The sequence below is a fragment of the Ranitomeya imitator genome, chromosome 1 (genome assembly GCF_032444005.1).
Source record: "Ranitomeya imitator isolate aRanImi1 chromosome 1, aRanImi1.pri, whole genome shotgun sequence".
In the NCBI taxonomy this organism is placed as follows: Eukaryota; Metazoa; Chordata; class Amphibia; order Anura; family Dendrobatidae; genus Ranitomeya; species Ranitomeya imitator.
In genome coordinates this window covers 74,345,345-74,366,578 of record NC_091282.1, presented here as the reverse complement: position 1 = coordinate 74,366,578, position 21,234 = coordinate 74,345,345, and the positions used below count along the sequence as shown (strand labels likewise).

General features: G+C 47.2%; 1 protein-coding gene across 1 annotated transcript in view; it reads right to left on the bottom strand.

Annotated features, from left to right (window-relative positions):
• Positions 1-20,412, bottom strand: part of PHF24 (PHD finger protein 24) — a 213,956-nt gene extending 193,544 nt beyond the window's left edge. Inside the window, exon 1 of the mRNA XM_069748242.1 lies at positions 19,859-20,412. The gene's annotated coding sequence lies outside the window, so the exon portion shown is untranslated. The remainder of the gene's footprint in view (positions 1-19,858) is intronic.
• Positions 20,413-21,234: the final 822 nt, after the last annotated feature.

Genomic DNA, 21,234 nt, shown 5'->3' with positions numbered 1-21,234 from the left:
ATGGGGCACAGTGAACGGTGCAGGGCACCGTATATGGCACATCTATGGGGCACAGTGAACGGTGCAGGGCACCGTATATGGCACATCTATGGGGCACAGTGAACGGTGCAGAGCACCGTATATGGCACATCTATGGGGCACAGTGAACGGTGCAGAGCATGGTATATGGCACATCTATGGGGCACAGTGAACGGTGCAGAGCACCGTATATGGCACATCTATTGGGCACAGTGAACGGTGCAGAGCACCGTATATGGGCACAGCTATGGGGCACAGTGAACGGTGCAGAGCACCGTATATGGCACATCTATGGGGCACAGTGAACGGTGCAGAGCACCGTATATGGCACATCTATGGGGCACAGTGAACGGTGCAGAGCACCGTATATGGCACATCTATGGGGCACAGTGAACGGTGCAGGGCACCGTATATGGCACATCTATGGGGCACAGTGAACGGTGCAGGGCACCGTATATGGCACATCTATGGGGCACAGTGAACGGTGCAGGGCACCGTATATGGCACATCTATGGGGCACAATGAACGGTGCAGAGCACCGTATATGGCACAGCTATGGGGAAATATGAACGGTGCAGAGCACTATATGGCACAGCTATGGGGAAATAATGATCTATTTTTATTTTTGAAATTCACCGGTAAATGCTGCATTTCCACCCTAGGCTTATACTCGAGTCAATAAGTTTTCCCAGTTTTTTGTGGCAAAATTAGGGGGGGTCGGCTTATACTCGGGTCGGCTTATATTCGAGTATATACGGTACTTTGTTTCTCATTTGTTCCAGAATGTCTTTGGATTGCTGCATGATTTTGAGGATCTTTTGGCCTACTTCACTTTGTCAGGCAGGTCCTATTTAAGGGATTTCTTGATTGATAACAGGTATGGCAGAAATCAGGCCTGGGTGTGTCTCACTTACCAAAAGATGCGATAAACCACAGTTATTTTATGTTATGTTTAAGGAGTGGGGGGGGGGGGGGATTTATTTTTCCCTTAATAGAGACCTGCATTTAAAAACTGCATTTTCTGGTTACTTGTGTTATTTTTGTCTAATATTTTAATTTGTTAAGTGATCTGAAACATTTAAGTGTGACAAACCTGCACATGAACAGGAAATCGGGAAGGGGGTAGACACTTTCACACCAGTGTGTATAACAAATTCCATGGTGTCATTACTTTATCAAAAACTAGGTCATAATACAGAATCAGTTTGTGAAAAATTAAGCACATCCTAACTGCTTGTATAGGAATTAAGAGGGTAAGTAACAGACAAGTACTGCTAATCAAATTATTTTGATTAATTGTTCATTAGCAAGTGTGACAATTTCTATAAAAGCAGAAGTTTTGGCAATTTGCTGGTCTGGAGCATTCATGCATGTGTTAGCACAATGTTAAGGAGTAAAGACATCAGCAGTGATCTTAAGGCCCCTTCACATTAAGCGACGCTGCAGCGATACCGACAACGATCCGGATCGCTGCAGCGTCGCTGTTTGGTCGCTGGAGAGCTGTCACACAGACCGCTCTCCAGCGACCAACGATGCCGGTAACCAGGGTAAACATCGAGTAACTAAGCGCAGGGCCGCGCTTAGTAACCCGATGTTTACCCTGGTTACCATGCTAAAAGTAAAAAAAAACAAACACTAGATACTTACCTACAGCTGTCTGTCCTCCAGCGCTGCGCTCTGCTTCTCTGCTCTCCTCCTGTATTGTCTGTGAGCCGGAAAGCAGAGCGGTGACGTCACCGCTCTGCTTTCCGGCTGACCGACGCTCACAGCCAGTACAGGAGGAGAGTAGAGCTCAGCGCTGGAGGACAGACAGCTGTAGGTAAGTATCTAGTGTTTGTTTTTTTTTACTTTTAGCATGGTAACCAGGGTAAACATCGGGTTACTAAGCGCGGCCCTGCGCTTAGTTACCCGATGTTTACCCTGGTTACCAGTGAAGACATCGCTGGATCGGTGTCACACACGCCGATCCAGCGATGTCAGCAGGAGTCCAGCGACGAAATAAAGTTCTGGACTTTATTCAGCGACCAACGATCTCCCAGCAGGGGCCTGATCGTTGGTCGCTGTCACACTGGACGATTTCATTAACGATATCGTTGCTACGTCACAAATAGCAACGATATCGTTAACAATATCGTTATGTGTGAAGGTACCTTTAGACAAGCAATTGTTGCTGCCCATCAATCTTGAAAGATTAACAAAGCAATTTCCAACAATTTGGAGTCCAGCATTCTACAGTACGAAAGATTATTCACAAGTGTAAAACATTCAGGACAGATGACAATCTTTCCAGGAGTTTACGACTCAGCAAATTCTCCCTAAAGTTCAGGCTGTGCAAAGATCAGAGCAATTGCAAGAACCCAAGAGTTACAAGAGTCTAAAGGCCTACGTTAACATGGTAAATTACAGTACAATCTAAAATGACTGTATGGCCTGTTTTGAAGGGTTGACAAGGGAAAGTACTTCAAAAAAAGAAAATGTCAGCTGGGCCAAAGTTCCATGTTCTTTGGATAGAAAAGACTAAACTGACTTGTTTGGCCATAACGCCCTGAGCCACATTTTGGGAAAACCAAATCACAGTCAATCATCACAAACACCTTATACCAACTGTCAAGCATGGTGGTGGAGGAATGATGATTTTGGCTTGTTTTGCAGCCACAGGACCTGTGCACCTTGCAGGCACAGAGTCAACCATGAACTCCAGTGTATTCCAAAGTTCAAGTGAAATGTGAGGGCATCTATCCAAAAGCTAAAACTTGGCTGAAGTTTGATACGTACCGACGGACGTTGTGAAAATTCCGCACAATGTGGGCAGCGGATGCAGTTTTTCAACGCATCTGCTGCCCATTGTAAGGTCCTGGGGAGGAGGGGGCAGAGTTCCGGCCGCGCATGCGCGGTGGGAATTGCAGGATCTGACGTACGAAAAAACGTTCCCTTGAACGTTTTTTCGATACGACGGTCCACCAAAACACGATGCATCCAGTGCATGACGGACGCGACGTATGGCACTAGCACTTTAGTGATAGGATGCTCTCCAGCTCTATGTACTTCTGTCAAGCATGGGATATGTGGCACTAGCGATATTTTCTCTTTCATCCTTTTGTAATTTTATAAATATGTTTTATGTATTGAATTTCACTATATATATATATATATATATATATATATATATATATATATATTTACAATAAAATACCTTTTTAAACCTTTACTCCCTTTTTCTCCGAATTTTACTAGTAATGATAATCACACACTGCCATGGTAATGTTAATGGTTCCAAACAATCGATGAGTCATGTTTGTCCCCTCCACACTGATATGTAGATGCTTATTATATGGAGCTACGCTGCTCTTCACCAATGACTATTCTAAAATATTCTGATACATTCTGTAATTTATATATTCTATTTTCAGATGCCATAACCTATAAAACAGGTCTAACGTTCCAGTGATGCTCTCAGGATTAAAGATGGTTAAGAGTAATTTGCAGGGTCCTGTCTAGTGGCCAGGTAGATAATGTGGGGCCATTGGATGGTGGCTGTTATGATCAGGTGACCTTGGAGCAGCATGAAAACTTTCTCTGGAGTAGGTGGTAACTATACTGACCGCAAATCCTGATCTTAACACCGCAACTAGAAGTAGCCGTGGGGTGTGCCTAACAAATCCTAGACACCTCGACACAGCCGGAGGACTAAATACCCCTATAGATGGAAATAGGAATTCTACCTTGCCTCAGATCAGAACCCCAAAGGATAGGCAGCCCCCCACAAATATTGACTGAGTAGTAGAGGAAAAGACACACGCAGGCAGGAAACAGAATTTAGCAAAAGAGGCCACTCTAGCTAGGATAGGACAGGATACTAAGCGGTCAAAATTAAAATCCTTCCAAAAATATCCACAGCAGAAAATACAAAAACTCCACCATCTAACTAAAGATGTGGAGCGTATATCTGCAACTCCAGAGAATCCAACAAGACTGAGAAAACACTGACAGTCTAAGCTGGACAAGAGAAAACAAATGAATAGCACAGAATATAAGCACACAGCTTGTGTGCCACAGAAAAAGAAACAGACACTTATCTTTGCTGAATTGGCAGCTAAGCAGGAGAAGCCAGACAAAGATCCAACACTTCCCCAAGAAACATTGACAACTGGCAAGGACTAATGAGTCCTGCAAACCTAAATACCCCAGTCAGAATTGCAATCAGCAGATACACCTGTCCAAGACTGCAGCCCAAGGACAACTGCATTACCACCTACAACCACCGGAGGAAGCCCAAAAGCAGAATTCACAACAGTACCCCCCCCCCCTTGAGGAGGGGTCACCGAACCCTCACCAGAGCCCCCAGGACGATCAGGATGAGCCAGATGAAAGGCACGAACCAAATCAGCGGCATGGATATCAGAGGCAAAAACCCAAGAATTATCCTCTTGGCCATAACCCTTCCATTTGACAAGGTACTGAAGCTTCCGCCTCGAAAAACGGGAATTCAAAGTCTTCTCAACAACATATTCCAACTCCCCATCAACCAACACAGGGGCCAGAGGATCAACAGAGGGAACAACGGGCTCCACATATTTCCGCAACAAAGATCTATGCAAGACATTATGGATAGCAAAAGAGGCCGGAAGCGCCAGTCGAAAAGACACCGGATTAATAATCTCAGAAATCCTATAAGGACCAATAAACCGAGGCTTAACCTTAGGAGAAGAAACCTTCATAGGAACATGACAGGAAGACAACCAGACCAGATCCCCAACCCGAAGCCGGGAACCAACACACCGACGACGGTTAGAAAAACGTTGAGCCTCCTCCTGAGACAACACCAAATTGTCCACCACATGAGCCCAAATCTGCTGCAACCTGTCAACCACAGAATCCACACCAGGACAATCAGAAGGCTCAACCTGCCCAGAAGAAAAATGAGGATGAAAACCAAAATTACAAAAGAAAGGCGAAACCAAAGTAGCCGAACTAGCCCGATTATTAAGGGCAAACTCGGCCAATGGCAAGAAAGCCACCCAATCATCCTGATCAGCAGACACAAAGCATCTCAAATAAGTCTCCAAAGTCTGATTAGTTCGCTCAGTCTGGCCACTTGTCTGAGGATGAAATGCAGAAGAAAAAGACAAATCAATGCCCAGCCTAGCACAAAAGGCCCACCGAAACCTACAAACAAACTGGGAACCTCTGTCGGACACAAAATTCTCCGGAATACCATGCAAACGGACCACATGCTGAAAAACCAACGGAACCAAATCCGAAGAGGAAGGCAATTTAGGCAAAGGCACCAAATGAACCATCTTAGAGATCCGGTCACAAACAACCCAGATAACAGACATTCTTTGGGAAACAGGAAGATCGGAAATAAAATCCATAGAAATATGCGTCCAGGGCCTCTCAGGGACCGGCAATGGCAAAAGCAGCCCACTAGCACGTGAGCAACAAGTCTTGGCTCGGGCGCAAGTCCCACAGGACTGCACAAAATAACGCACATCACGCGACAAATAAGGCCACCAAAAGGACCTACCAACCAAGTCTCTGGTACCAAAAATGCCAGGATGACCAGCAAACACAGAACAGTGAACCTCAGAAATCACTCTACTAGTCCATCTGTCAGGAACAAACAGTTTCCCCACAGGACAGCGGTCAGGTCTGTCAGCCTGAAATTCCTGAAGAACCCGTCGTAAATCAGGGGAAATGGCAGAAAGGACCACCCCTTCTTTCAGAATACCGACCGGTTCCAAGACCTCAGGAGAATCAGGCAAAAAACTCCTAGAGAGGGCATCAGCCTTAATATTCTTAGAATCCGGAAGGTACGAGACCACGAAATCAAAACGGGGAAAAAAAAAAAAAAGGACCATCGAGCCTTTCTAGGATTCAGCCGTTTGGCAGACTATGTAAATCAGATTCTTATGATCGGTCAAGACCACAACACGGTGCTTAGCTCCCTCAAGCCAGTGTCGCCACTCCTCAAACGCCCACTTCATAGCCAACAACTCCCGCACGGTTTCATTAAGGAACCAACAGGATCCCTCTGAGACAAAACGGCCCCTGCCCCAATCTCAGAAGCGTCAACCTCAACCTGAAACGGAAGAGAAACATCCGGTTGGCACAACACCGGAGCAGAAGTAAATCGACGTTTAAGCTCCTGAAAGGCAGAGACAGCCGCAGGGGACCAATTCACCACATCAGCGCCTTTCTTCGTCAAATCGGTCAAGGGTTTAACCACGCTGGAAAAATTAGCAATGAAACTGCGATAAAAATTTGCAAAACCCAAAAATTTCTGAAGGCTCTTCACGGATGTGGGCTGAATCCAATCATGAATGGCCTGAACCTTAACCGGATCCATCTCTATAGACGAGGGAGAAAAAATGAAGCCCAAAAAAGAAACCTTCTGCACCCCAAAGAGACACTTAGACCCTTTCACAAACAAAGCATTGGGAGTCTCATGTGGAACAGGTCAGGATGGTATTTCAGATCCTTTGTTCCACATGAGACTCCCAATCATCGGAAAAAAACAAAATATCGTCCAAATATGCAATCAAGAATTTATCAAGATAAATCCGGAAGATATCATGCATGAAGGACTGAAAAACAGATGGAGCATTAGAGAGCCCAAATGGCATCACAAGGTATTCACAATGGCCTTCGGGCGTGTTAAACGCAGTTTTCCATTCATCACCCTTAATACGAACAAGATTATAAGCCCCCCGAAGGTCAATCTTCGTAAACCAACAAGCTCCCTTAATCCTAGCAAACAAATCGGAAAGCAAAGGTAAAGGGTATTGAAACTTGACCGTGATTTTATTCAAGAGGCGATAATCAATACAGGGTCTTAAGGAACCATCTTTTTTAGCAACAAAAAAGAACCCCGCTCCCAACGGTGAAGAAGATGGTCGAATATGCCCTTTCTCCAAAGACTCCTTAATATAGCTCCGCATGGCGGTATGTCAGGCACAGACAGGTTGAAAAGTCGACCCTTAGGAAACTTACAGCCTGGAATCAAGTCAATAGCACAATCAGTCCCTGTGCGGTGGAAGGAAACTTGACTTGGGCTCATCGAAAACATCCTGAAAAATCAGACAAAAACTCTGGAATTTCAGAAGAGGAAGAAGAGGAGATTGACATCAAAGGAACATCATTATGAACCCCCTGACAACCCCAACTAGTCACAGACATGGACTTCCAATCCAACACAGGATTATGTACCTGCAACCACAGAAAACACAGCATGATAGCATCATGCAGATTATGCAACACCAGAAATCGACAATCTTCCTGATGGGCTGGCGCCATGCGCATGGTGTCCAAAACTGGGGCTTATTTTTAGCCAAGGGTGTAGCATCAATGCCCTTAAAGGAATAGGGTTCTGCAAAGGCTGCAAGGGAAAATCACAACGCCTGGCAAACTCAAAGTCCATTAAGTTCAAGGCGGCGCCTGAATCCACAAACGCCATGACAGAAAATGATGACAATGAACAGATCAAGGACACAGATAACAGAAATTTAGGTTGTACAGTACTGATGGTAAATGAACTAGCGATCCTCTTTGTCCGCTTAGGGCAGACAAATGACATGAGAAGCGTCGCCACAATAATAACACAACCTATTCTGACGTCTGAAACCTTGTCGTTCCGTTCTAGACAGAATCCTATCACACTGCATTGGCTTAGGAATTTGCTCTGAGGATAACGCCACAGAGCGCACAGTTCTGCGCTCCCGCAAGCGCCGGTCAATCTGAATGGCCAGAGACATAGAATCACTCAGACCGGAAGGCGTGGGAAACACCACCATAACATCTTTAACGGATTCAGAAAGACCCTTTCTGAAAATTGCCGCCAAAGCATCATTATTCCATTTAGTCAACACAGACCATTTTCTGAATTTCTGACAATACAATTCTGCCGCCTCTTGCCCCTGAGACAGGGCCAACAAGGTCTTCTCAGCTTGATCCACAGAATTAGGTTCATCATATAATAATCCTAAAGCCTGAAAAAAGGAGTCTACATTAAGCAAAGCCGGATTCCCAGATTCCAGGGAAAATGCCCATTCCTGTGGATCGCCACGCAGCAGGGAGATGATGATTTTAACCTGCTGAATGGAATCACCAGAGGATTGAGGTCTCAGAGCAAAAAACAGTTTACAGTTGTTTTTAAAACTCAAAAATTTGGACCGGTCACCAAAAAACAAATCAGGAGTAGGAATCTTCGGTTCTAAAACAGGAGTCTGAACAATATAATCAGAAATACCCTTTACCCTAGCAGCAAGCTGGTCTACACGAAAAGCTAATTCCTGAACATTCATGCTAGCACAAGGCTCCTCAGCCACCCAGAGATAAAGAGGGAGGAGAAGACAAAGCAGACTGAAGGAAAAAAAAATGGCTCAAGACCTTTCTTCCCTTCTTCTGAGATGCATTTAACTCATTATAGGCCAGTTGTACTGTTATGATCAGGTGACCTTGGAGCAGCATGAAAACTTTCTCTGGAGTAGGTGGTAACTATACTGACCGCAAATCCTGATCTTAACACCGCAACTAGAAGTAGCCGTGGGGTGTGCCTAACAAATCCTAGACACCTCGACACAGCCGGAGGACTAAATACCCCTATAGATGGAAATAAGAATTCTACCTTGCCTCAGAGCAGAACCCCAAAGGATAGGCAGCCCCCCACAAATATTGACTGAATAGTAGAGGAAAAGACACACGCAGGCAGGAAACAGAATTTAGCAAAAGAGGCCACTCTAGCTAGGATAGGACAGGATACTAAGCGGTCAAAATTAAAATCCTTCCAAAAATATCCACAGCAGAAAATACAAAAACTCCACCATCTAACTAAAGATGTGGAGCGTATATCTGCAACTCCAGAGAATCCAACAAGACTGAGAAAACACTGACAGTCTAAGCTGGACAAGAGAAAACAAATGAATAGCACAGAATATAAGCACACAGCTTGTGTGCCACAGAAAAAGAAACAGACACTTATCTTTGCTGAATTGGCAGCTAAGCAGGAGAAGCCAGACAAAGATCCAACACTTCCCCAAGAAACATTGACAACTGGCAAGGACTAATGAGTCCAGATACACCTGTCCAAGACTGCAGCCCAGGGACAACTGCATTACCACCTACAACCACCGGAGGAAGCCCAAAAGCAGAATTCACAACAGGTGGCTCTTGAAACATCTCTTAATTGAAGACGTCTCTTGTTTTGATTAGCTGGCCTGGCATGATGGCACATGAGCGGTGCGCCACAACGATGACTTCATGTCAGGCCGGCTAATCAAAAGAAGTGGCATGGAGATAGGAAGTGGTTCTTCTCAGGGCTCCCGCCCATCATCCACAGATTACTGACATGTCTGCTTGACCGGTTCTGTATATCAATTCATAGGATATCACATAGATAAGCCAAATGTTATCGAATTTCTGCAGTGTTATCGTGATGTTGACCATAAAGATAACATATTCAGCCTTAAACCCAGTTCAATGAACTTGGAGATATCAAAGGAAACCCTATGTTCTGATACATGTGGCACCAAAAGATGGAAGGGTCAGATACTCAAGAAAACATGGTAGGGGTAAAAAAAAAATATATATAATCAACTCATGTGGAGATTATAAGTGGCTGGATTAGTATAGTTTATATTTGGTGAAATTTGGTAATATATTTTCAACTATTAGAGTAGCAACAGAGGAGAAATTCCACGTCGCGGCTAGGATCTTCCAGGTGGACCACGTGTGGTGGTTGCACTTCCATTTCTAATATCGGGAGAACAGAAGGGAGTTCACTTAATGCAGGAGAAGGAGTCCAAGCCTAAGGAAATGTACTCTGCACTGAGACGTCTTCAAGGTCCTTACTTACTACTAAGCCTGGCTCTGCATAGTCCCCACCAAACCCTGATAAAGATCTCAACCTCCCCAAAGCTTCTAAAGAAGGAAACAGACTTCTACCCAAAATGCCACTTCTAACTTCAGCCGTAGAGCAGCTTTAATGCATCTCCTGAGGTCAGCGCTACAATCGCCGACAACAATGCTGCTTAGAAAAATCCCATTAAGACCATTTCATGATGTCTGTGGTCTCCTAAATGCACAGTGAGTCTTGGCCCTCACCGGGGCGTATAACCAGACATCAGGGATGTAATGTGGAGTCTGCTGCAGAAGTCACGGGAGATCAGACAGCACTGACCAAGATGAGCTCAGTTCATCATTGCTGAAAAACTTAAGGCCATGTTCACACGTTCCTGATTTCCCTGCTGTTTTTTCTGCACTAAAAACCGCAGCTCTTGGCAGAAAACGCAGGTGCGTTTTTTGGTGCTTTTTGGTGCGTTTTTTGATGCAGTCTGTGTTTTCTAGGAAGTTTTTTTAGGGTTAAAATGGCTGAATATACCCTAACCCTACCCCTAACCGTAGTGGGGGGAAAAAAAAAATTCTTTATTTTATTATTGTTACTACCTATGGGGGTGATAAAGGGGGGCGGGGGCATTTACCTTTTTTTATTTTGATCACTGTGAGGTTATCACAGTGATCAAAATGTGCCTGGAACGAATCTGCCGGCCGGCAGATTCGGCGGGCGCACTGCGCATGCGCCCGCCATTTTGGAAGATGGCGGCGCCCAGGGAGAAGACGGCCGGACGGACACCGGGAGGCCCGGTAAGTATAAGGGGGGGAGATTAGGGCACGGGGGGGCATCGGAGCACGGGGGGTGGCATCGGAGCATGAGGGGGTGGGATTGGAGCACGGGGGGGCAGCCACACTCTGCCCACGCACTTCCTGCTGCAGCGGTTCTGCACCACAAACCGCAGAAAACCCACAGATATTTTTTTCGTCTGCGGGTTTTACTGCGGGTTTGACCTCACAATGGAGGTCTATGGATGCAGAACCGCTGCAGTTCCGCAAAAAGAAGTGACATGGTACTTCTTTTTTACCGCAGCTATTCAGCGCGGCTTTTTTCGCGATTTTCCGCAATGTGGGCACAGCAGTTCCTGTTTTCCACAGGGTACATTGTAATGTACCCTGCATGGAAAACAGCTGCGGACCCGCAGCGGCAAAATCGCGGCGGTCCCGCATTAAAAAAAGGATTGTGTGAACATGGCCTAAAAGGGTTGGCCACCTTTGGGGACATTTTTTCCCCTAAACGCATGTACATCGAGCTAAAAAGCATTTACGATGGGTTTCCTTAAAAATGTTGTTTTGTTTTGCTTTTACAGGCTTTTTTCCCCCTTCAGCATTGATATGGTCGGTGGTCTTTAATCAAGAGGAGCTCCGAAAAAGACGGATAAAAGTTACTACCTCTCCTTTCAGGCCAGAACTAGCTCACATGAGGATTCTCAGTTAAATGGAACCTGTCGGGTCATTTGATGCATCTAAACTGTCCCCAGGGAGTCATTAGTGGTGCAATGTGCATCACTAACACGATTGTTTTCATTAAAAACTGCGCTGTATTCATGTCCAAAAAGCACTTTATATACTTGTATGGTACATGCTCGTTTAGTCATAGGGGTGTGCTTCATTTTCTGCTCAGTCACGGGCGTCACCGACCACTCATTTTGATTGATTTCCCTGGATGTGCCATCGTCACTGGAATCCCGCGCTTGCGCAGAATGGCGCCAAGAGCCGTGCTTGTGCAGTGTTTAGTGGGTAGCAGAGCTTGCGCAGTGTGTAGAGGGCAGCGCTTGTGTACTGTCAAGCGGATAGATGCGCAATGTTGATTGAGGAGCCAGGCATGCGCTGTGACACGAGACTCCACGCTACACACTGCGCAAGCGCGGCTCCAAGCGACACACTGCGCAAGCGCAGGATTCCAGTCACATCGGCGCAACCAGGGAAATCAAATTGAGTGGGCGACGACGCCTATGACTGAGCAGAAAATGAAGCACACCCCTATGACTAAACGAGCAGGTACCATATAACTATATAAAGTGCTTTTTGGACATGATTACAGCACAGTTTTTAATTAAAAACATGTTAGCAATGCACATTGCAACATTGCACCACTAATAATTCCCTGGGGACAGTTTAGATGCATCAAATGATACGACAAGTTCCCTTTAAATCATTCTGCAGCCAGCAATAGACAGTGCATCACAGAGGCTGTAGAAAATAAATGGTGCAACATTTTTAAAGAAACCCAATTGCAAAAATAATTATTAGACTCAAATACATGCATTTAGGTTAGAAAAAAAAAAATGCCCCCAAAAAGGTGGACAATCCCTAAGACACCTAATACATATTGTGACAGGGTCACTGGCACTGTATGAGAGGGGAGATGTGTGTCACAGAGATTGATGTCCTCCGTGATCTAGAAGCCCATAAGTTTCTTTTTAGAATGGTATGTGCTGAAGGAGTTAAGCAGCCATGTTATGGGCGGGTTTTTAGGCGAGTAGGTAAAGAGATGGGCGGGACGCCTACTCACCATAGTGAGCCGACCTTCCACAATATATAGAGAATTTTCACCATGTGCTTTCTACGGTGTTACATAGGACTGCACTTTAGTCTTAAACTAGTTCGAAAGGTCCCTTCAAAGCAGTCCTATCACACAGTCTTCCCCTGCTGGACCCCCTTGTAATAAATATATAGAATCTGGGAGCAAATGTTTAAATTTCCTGCAGCGCCCCCCAGGGGAAAATTAAAAAATGACAGTATCAATGCAAATGAATGAGCCACATGAGTAATGCAGGGCAGGACGGGTCCTCTGGAGCGAGACCAAAAGATTAGGATCCTGAATAAAGGACTCTCCTTTATCATCCCGATAATACATCATAAATACAGTTTTTCTGCGTGGGACAACCCCTATAGTACGTCTGATATTCCTGCCTGGGTTATTACATCCAACCTTCCGTGTGATTTATGAGCCACTCGTGACATTACCGCTCCACAGACAGAACATATTACAGGAGCGATGTCCCTACAGATAAAGGCGCCGTCGTCAATAATTCATGGAATCTCTGCTGCTTCTTCGTCACCCACAACACTCACCCCGCTGAGGTTTACCGTTCACCTGCTGACTACATTTTTTCCTGCCTCCTCCATCTGCAAAGGTTTTACGTTACCAGAATGTGGAAACTCAAAGATGACAGAGCCGAAGTCGTCATCGCAATGGTTGCGTTCACCATTATTTCAGATCCCTTATCTGCCGAGCTACGAAACACCACAATTTCCAGCTAAGTAACAAACTCCGCTCTGCTGCATCTGCTATGGCGTCAAACAACCCTGAACACGATCGATAATGGCTATATGAAGTCAGGGTCATTTACTAGAATATCTAGTGTTACCGGTTTTGTTTTGTTTTCCTAAATTCATGTATTCGTGGCTAAAAATGTTGCATCACTTGGCTTTTACAGGCTGTTTCTTTCCCTGCAAATTAAACTTTGAAACTGTCAGAACAAGTTCACTGAAGGTTTCACAGTTGACTCATTCTGCAGGCAGTATGCGACAGTTCAGCATAGAGACTATAGGAGGCAAGTGGTGCAAAATATTTTATGAAACTTAATTGCAAAATTTATATTTGGACCCATATCTTTGCATTTAAGCAAAATAAATAAATAATTAACTGTCCCTAAAAGGTGGACAACTCCCATCCCAAGAAGCCAAGTCACAAGACTGAGACCTGTGCTGAGAAATGGCTTTTTCATCCTCAATCTTAGCAGCCGGATTTTAATTTTCTGGACAAATATATCCAAAAATCATCAGGTCTTTTATTTTTTTTAAAATTGGAAATCAAATGAATCCAGTGGATTATAAGCGATAAGTCTGTTTGTGCGAGGGAAGATCGGCACGCATTCATTAACTGTGAACTGGAAGATGGCAGAAAAATTCTTATACATTATATAAAGATATTTACACAGACAAGTTGCCTATACTTGGAATGAAAGCACAGAGATTATCGTCATCATAGTCGGCCATTGGGGCTCGTTTCTCCCTGACTCTTCCCAGATCTACACAACTTCTGTGCTGAGACACTGCACAGAACACACTACACAGAACACACACACACACACACACACACACACACACTGCACAGAACACACTACACACTGCACAGAACACACTGCACAGAACACACTACACACTGCACAGAACACACACACACTGCACAGAACACACTGCACAGAACACACTACACACTGCACAGAACACACACTGCACAGAACACACTGCACAGAACACACTACACACACTGCACAGAACACACTGCACAGAACACACTACACACTGCACAGAACCACACACTGCACAGAACACACTCACACTGCACAGAACACACTGCACAGAACCACACACACACACACACTGCACAGAACACACACTGCACAGAACACACTGCACAGAACCACACACTGCACAGAACGAACACACTGCACAGAACACACACACACACACTGCACAGAACACACACTGCACAGAACACACTGCACAGAACACACTGCACAGAACACACACTGCACAGAACACACACACACTGCACAGAACACACTGCACAGAACACACACTGCACAGAACACACACACACTGCACAGAACGAACACACTGCACAGAACACACACTGCACAGAACACACTGCACAGAACACACACACACTGCACAGAACACACACACACTGCACAGAACACACTGCACAGAACACACACTGCACAGAACACACACTGCACAGAACACACACACACACACTGCACAGAACACACACACACACACTGCACAGAACACACACACACACTGCACAGAACACACACACACACACTGCACAGAACACACACACACACTGCACAGAACACACACACACACACACACTGCACAGAACACACACACACACACTGCACAGAACACACACACACACACTGCACAGAACACACACACACACACACACTGCACAGAACACACACACACACTGCACAGAACACACACACACACACACTGCACAGAACACACACACTGCACAGAACACACACACACACACACACTGCACAGAACACACACACACACTGCACAGAACACACTCACACACTGCACAGAACACACACACACACTGCACAGAACACACACACACACACACTGCACAGAACACACACACACACACACACACTGCACAGAACACACACACACACACACTGCACAGAACACACACACACACACTGCACAGAACACACACACACACTGCACAGAACACACACACACACACTGCACAGAACACACACACTGCACAGAACACACACACACACACACACTGCACAGAACACACACACACACACTGCACAGAACACACACTCACACACTGCACAGAACACACACACACACACACACTGCACAGAACACACACTGCACAGAACACACACTGCACAGAACACACACACACACTGCACAGAACACACACACACTGCACAGAACACACACACACACTGCACAGAACACACACACACACTGCACAGAACACACTCACACACTGCACAGAACACACTCACACACTGCACAGAACACACACTGCACAGAACACACACTGCACAGAACACACACACACTGCACAGAACACACACACACACTGCACAGAACACACACACACTGCACAGAACACACACTGCACAGAACACACTGCACAGAACACACACACACTGCACAGAACACACACACACACTGCACAGAACACACTGCACAGAACACACACTGCACAGAACACACACTGCACAGAACACACACACACACACTGCACAGAACACACACACACACACTGCACAGAACACACACACACACTGCACAGAACACACACACACACACACTGCACAGAACACACACACACACTGCACAGAACACACACACACACACACACTGCACAGAACACACACACACACACACTGCACAGAACACACACACACACACACACACTGCACAGAACACACACACACACACACACTGCACAGAACACACACACACACTGCACAGAACACACACACACACACTGCACAGAACACACACACTGCACAGAACACACACACACACACACACTGCACAGAACACACACACACACACACTGCACAGAACACACACTCACACACTGCACAGAACACACACACACACACACACACTGCACAGAACACACACTGCACAGAACACACACTGCACAGAACACACACACACACTGCACAGAACACACACACACTGCACAGAACACACACACACACACACACACTGCACAGAACACACACACACACTGCACAGAACACACTCACACACTGCACAGAACACACTCACACACTGCACAGAACACACACTGCACAGAACACACACTGCACAGAACACACACACACTGCACAGAACACACACACACACTGCACAGAACACACTCACACACTGCACAGAACACACACACACACTGCACAGAACACACTCACACACTGCACAGAACACACACTGCACAGAACACACACTGCACAGAACACACACTGCACAGAACACACACTGCACAGAACATAGAGGGACACTGCACAGAATATAGAGGGACACTGCACAGAACACACTGCACAGAACCACACACACACACACACTGCACAGAACACACACTGCACAGAACACACTGCACAGAACCACACACTGCACAGAACGAACACACTGCACAGAACACACACACACACACTGCACAGAACACACACTGCACAGAACACACTGCACAGAACACACTGCACAGAACACACACTGCACAGAACACACACACACTGCACAGAACACACTGCACAGAACACACACTGCACAGAACACACACACACTGCACAGAACGAACACACTGCACAGAACACACACTGCACAGAACACACTGCACAGAACACACACACACTGCACAGAACACACACACACACTGCACAGAACACACTGCACAGAACACACACTGCACAGAACACACACTGCACAGAACACACACACACACACTGCACAGAACACACACACACACACTGCACAGAACACACACACACACTGCACAGAACACACACACACACACACTGCACAGAACACACACACACACTGCACAGAACACACACACACACACACACACTGCACAGAACACACACACACACACACTGCACAGAACACACACACACACACTGCACAGAACACACACACACACACACACTGCACAGAACACACACACACACTGCACAGAACACACACACACACACACTGCACAGAACACACACACTGCACAGAACACACACACACACACACACTGCACAGAACACACACACACACTGCACAGAACACACACACACACTGCACAGAACACACTCACACACTGCACAGAACACACACACACACTGCACAGAACACACTCACACACTGCACAGAACACACACTGCACAGAACACACACTGCACAGAACACACACACACACACACTGCACAGAACACACACACTGCACAGAACACACACACACACACACACTGCACAGAACACACACACACACTGCACAGAACACACTCACACACTGCACAGAACACACACACACACTGCACAGAACACACACACACACACACTGCACAGAACACACACACACACACACACACTGCACAGAACACACACACACACACACTGCACAGAACACACACACACACACTGCACAGAACACACACACACACTGCACAGAACACACACACACACACTGCACAGAACACACACACTGCACAGAACACACACACACACACACACTGCACAGAACACACACACACACACTGCACAGAACACACACTCACACACTGCACAGAACACACACACACACACACTGCACAGAACACACACTGCACAGAACACACACTGCACAGAACACACACACACACTGCACAGAACACACACACACTGCACAGAACACACACACACACTGCACAGAACACACACACACACTGCACAGAACACACTCACACACTGCACAGAACACACTCACACACTGCACAGAACACACACTGCACAGAACACACACTGCACAGAACACACACACACTGCACAGAACACACACACACACTGCACAGAACACACACACACTGCACAGAACACACACTGCACAGAACACACTGCACAGAACACACACACACTGCACAGAACACACACACACACTGCACAGAACACACTGCACAGAACACACACTGCACAGAACACACACTGCACAGAACACACACACACACACTGCACAGAACACACACACACACACTGCACAGAACACACACACACACTGCACAGAACACACACACACACTGCACAGAACACACACACACACTGCACAGAACACACACACACACACACACTGCACAGAACACACACACACACACACTGCACAGAACACACACACACACACACACACTGCACAGAACACACACACACACACACACTGCACAGAACACACACACACACTGCACAGAACACACACACACACACTGCACAGAACACACACACTGCACAGAACACACACACACACACACACACTGCACAGAACACACACACACACTGCACAGAACACACTCACACACTGCACAGAACACACACACACACACACTGCACAGAACACACACACACACACACTGCACAGAACACACACACACACACACACTGCACAGAACACACACACACACACACACACACTGCACAGAACACACACACACACACTGCACAGAACACACACACACACTGCACAGAACACACACACACACACTGCACAGAACACACACACTGCACAGAACACACACACACACACACACTGCACAGAACACACACACACACACACTGCACAGAACACACACTCACACACTGCACAGAACACACACACACACACACACACTGCACAGAACACACACTGCACAGAACACACACTGCACAGAACACACACACACACTGCACAGAACACACACACACTGCACAGAACACACACACACACACACACACTGCACAGAACACACACACACACTGCACAGAACACACTCACACACTGCACAGAACACACTCACACACTGCACAGAACACACACTGCACAGAACACACACTGCACAGAACACACACACACTGCACAGAACACACACACACACTGCACAGAACACACTCACACACTGCACAGAACACACACACACACTGCACAGAACACACTCACACACTGCACAGAACACACACTGCACAGAACACACACTGCACAGAACACACACTGCACAGAACACACACTGCACAGAACATAGAGGGACACTGCACAGAATATAGAGGGACACTGCACAGAACACACTGCACAGAACACACACACACACTGCACAGAACACACTGCACAGAACACACACTGCACAGAGTATAGAGGGACACTGCACAGAACACACACACACTGCACAGAACACACACTGCACAGAACACACTGCACAGAATATAGAGGGACACTGCACAGAACACACTGCACAGAACACACACACACACACTGCACAGAACACACTGCACAGAACGAACACACACTGCACAGAACACACTGCACAGAACGAACACACACAGGGACACTGCACAGAACACACACAGGGACACTGCACAGAACACACACAGGGACACTGCACAGAACACACAGGGACACTGCACAGAACACACAGGGACACTGCACAGAACACACTGCACAGAACACACACACACACACTGCACAGAACACACTGCACAGAACGAACACACACAGGGACACTGCACAGAACACACAGGGACACTGCACAGAACACACAGGGACACTGCACAGAACACACAGGGACACGATACAATCAGCAGCCCCTGCATCTGCAGACCACCGCTATGGCAGCCTCAGTACACCGCACATTGGGGTCCCTCAGCTGGAGTTGGTGGGCTGAGGAGGGGTCGCAGCACTCACCTTGCTGAGTTCACAGAGGACCCTGCAGATCTCACTTCCTCCAGCTTGCCTTTCTCATTGCCATTGACTTGTCCTTCCAGATGAGCCCCGTGTCCTGCCGGCTGCTCTACTCCATCCTCCTGCCTGTGAGGTCCTGCAGCATCTGGTGGGCACGGGGAGGGGGCTGCTGCCTGTCCACCTCAGATACCACCCTGTGCTGCGCCCTCGGGGGCTGCTCCTCTGCCAGCTGCTGCCTTACTGCATTGCACGACCCTGGGCTCAAGTAACCCTTTAAAGACCAGATGGCTTGAAAAGATCAGTTCTAGAATCGAGTCAATCTGGTCAGGATATGAAGGGTTAAGCAGCAGGTTGACGTTAGATGGGAAGCACCAATAAGATCCCCCCAGTGTCGCCCTCCTCTTCCAGGCACTGAGTCTGACAGGGCTCCTCCTAGTCCTTGGCTCTCCTCTCTGTTTATCTCAGATGCTCCATTGGGGGCTCCGGCGACCCCCAGTAATTCCTCCTCTAACCAGGTCAAGTGCCTGCACACCGAAGTGTACTGCCTGCCTGTATACACAGTAATGGAGGGCACCGCCTGCCTGTATACACAGTAATGGTATACACAGTAATGGAGGGCACCGCCTGCCTGTATACACAGTAATGGAGGGCACCGCCTGCCTGTATACACAGTAATGGAGGGCACCGCCTGCCTGTATACACAGTAATGGAGGGCACCGCCTGCCTGTATACACAGTAATGGAGGGCACCGCCTGCCTGTACACACAGTAATGGAGGGCACCGCCTGCCTGTATACACAGTAATGGAGGGCACCGCCTGCCTGTACACACAGTAATGGAGGGCACCGCCTGCCTGTACACACAGTAATGGAGGGCACCGCCTGCCTGTATACACAGTAATGGAGGGCACCGCCTGCCTGTATACACAGACAGTAATGGAGGGCACCGCCTGCCTGTATACACAGCAATGGAGGGCACCGCCTGCCTGTATACACAGCAATGGAGGGCACCGCCTGCCTGTATACACAGCAATGGAGGTCACCGCCTGCCTGTATACACAGCAATGGAGGGCACCGCCTGCCTGTATACACAGTAATGGAGGGCACCGCCTGCCTGTATACACAGTAATGGAGGGCACCGCCTGCCTGTATACACAGTAATGGAGGGCACCGCCTGCCTGTATACACAGTAATGGAGGGCACCGCCTGCCTGTATACACAGACAGTAATGGAGGGCACCGCCTGCCTGTATACACAGTAATGGAGGGCACCGCCTGCCTGTATACACAACAATGGAGGGCACCGCCTGCCTGTATACACAGTAATGGAGGGCACCGCCTGCCTGTATACACAGACAGTAATGGAGGGCACCGCCTGCCTG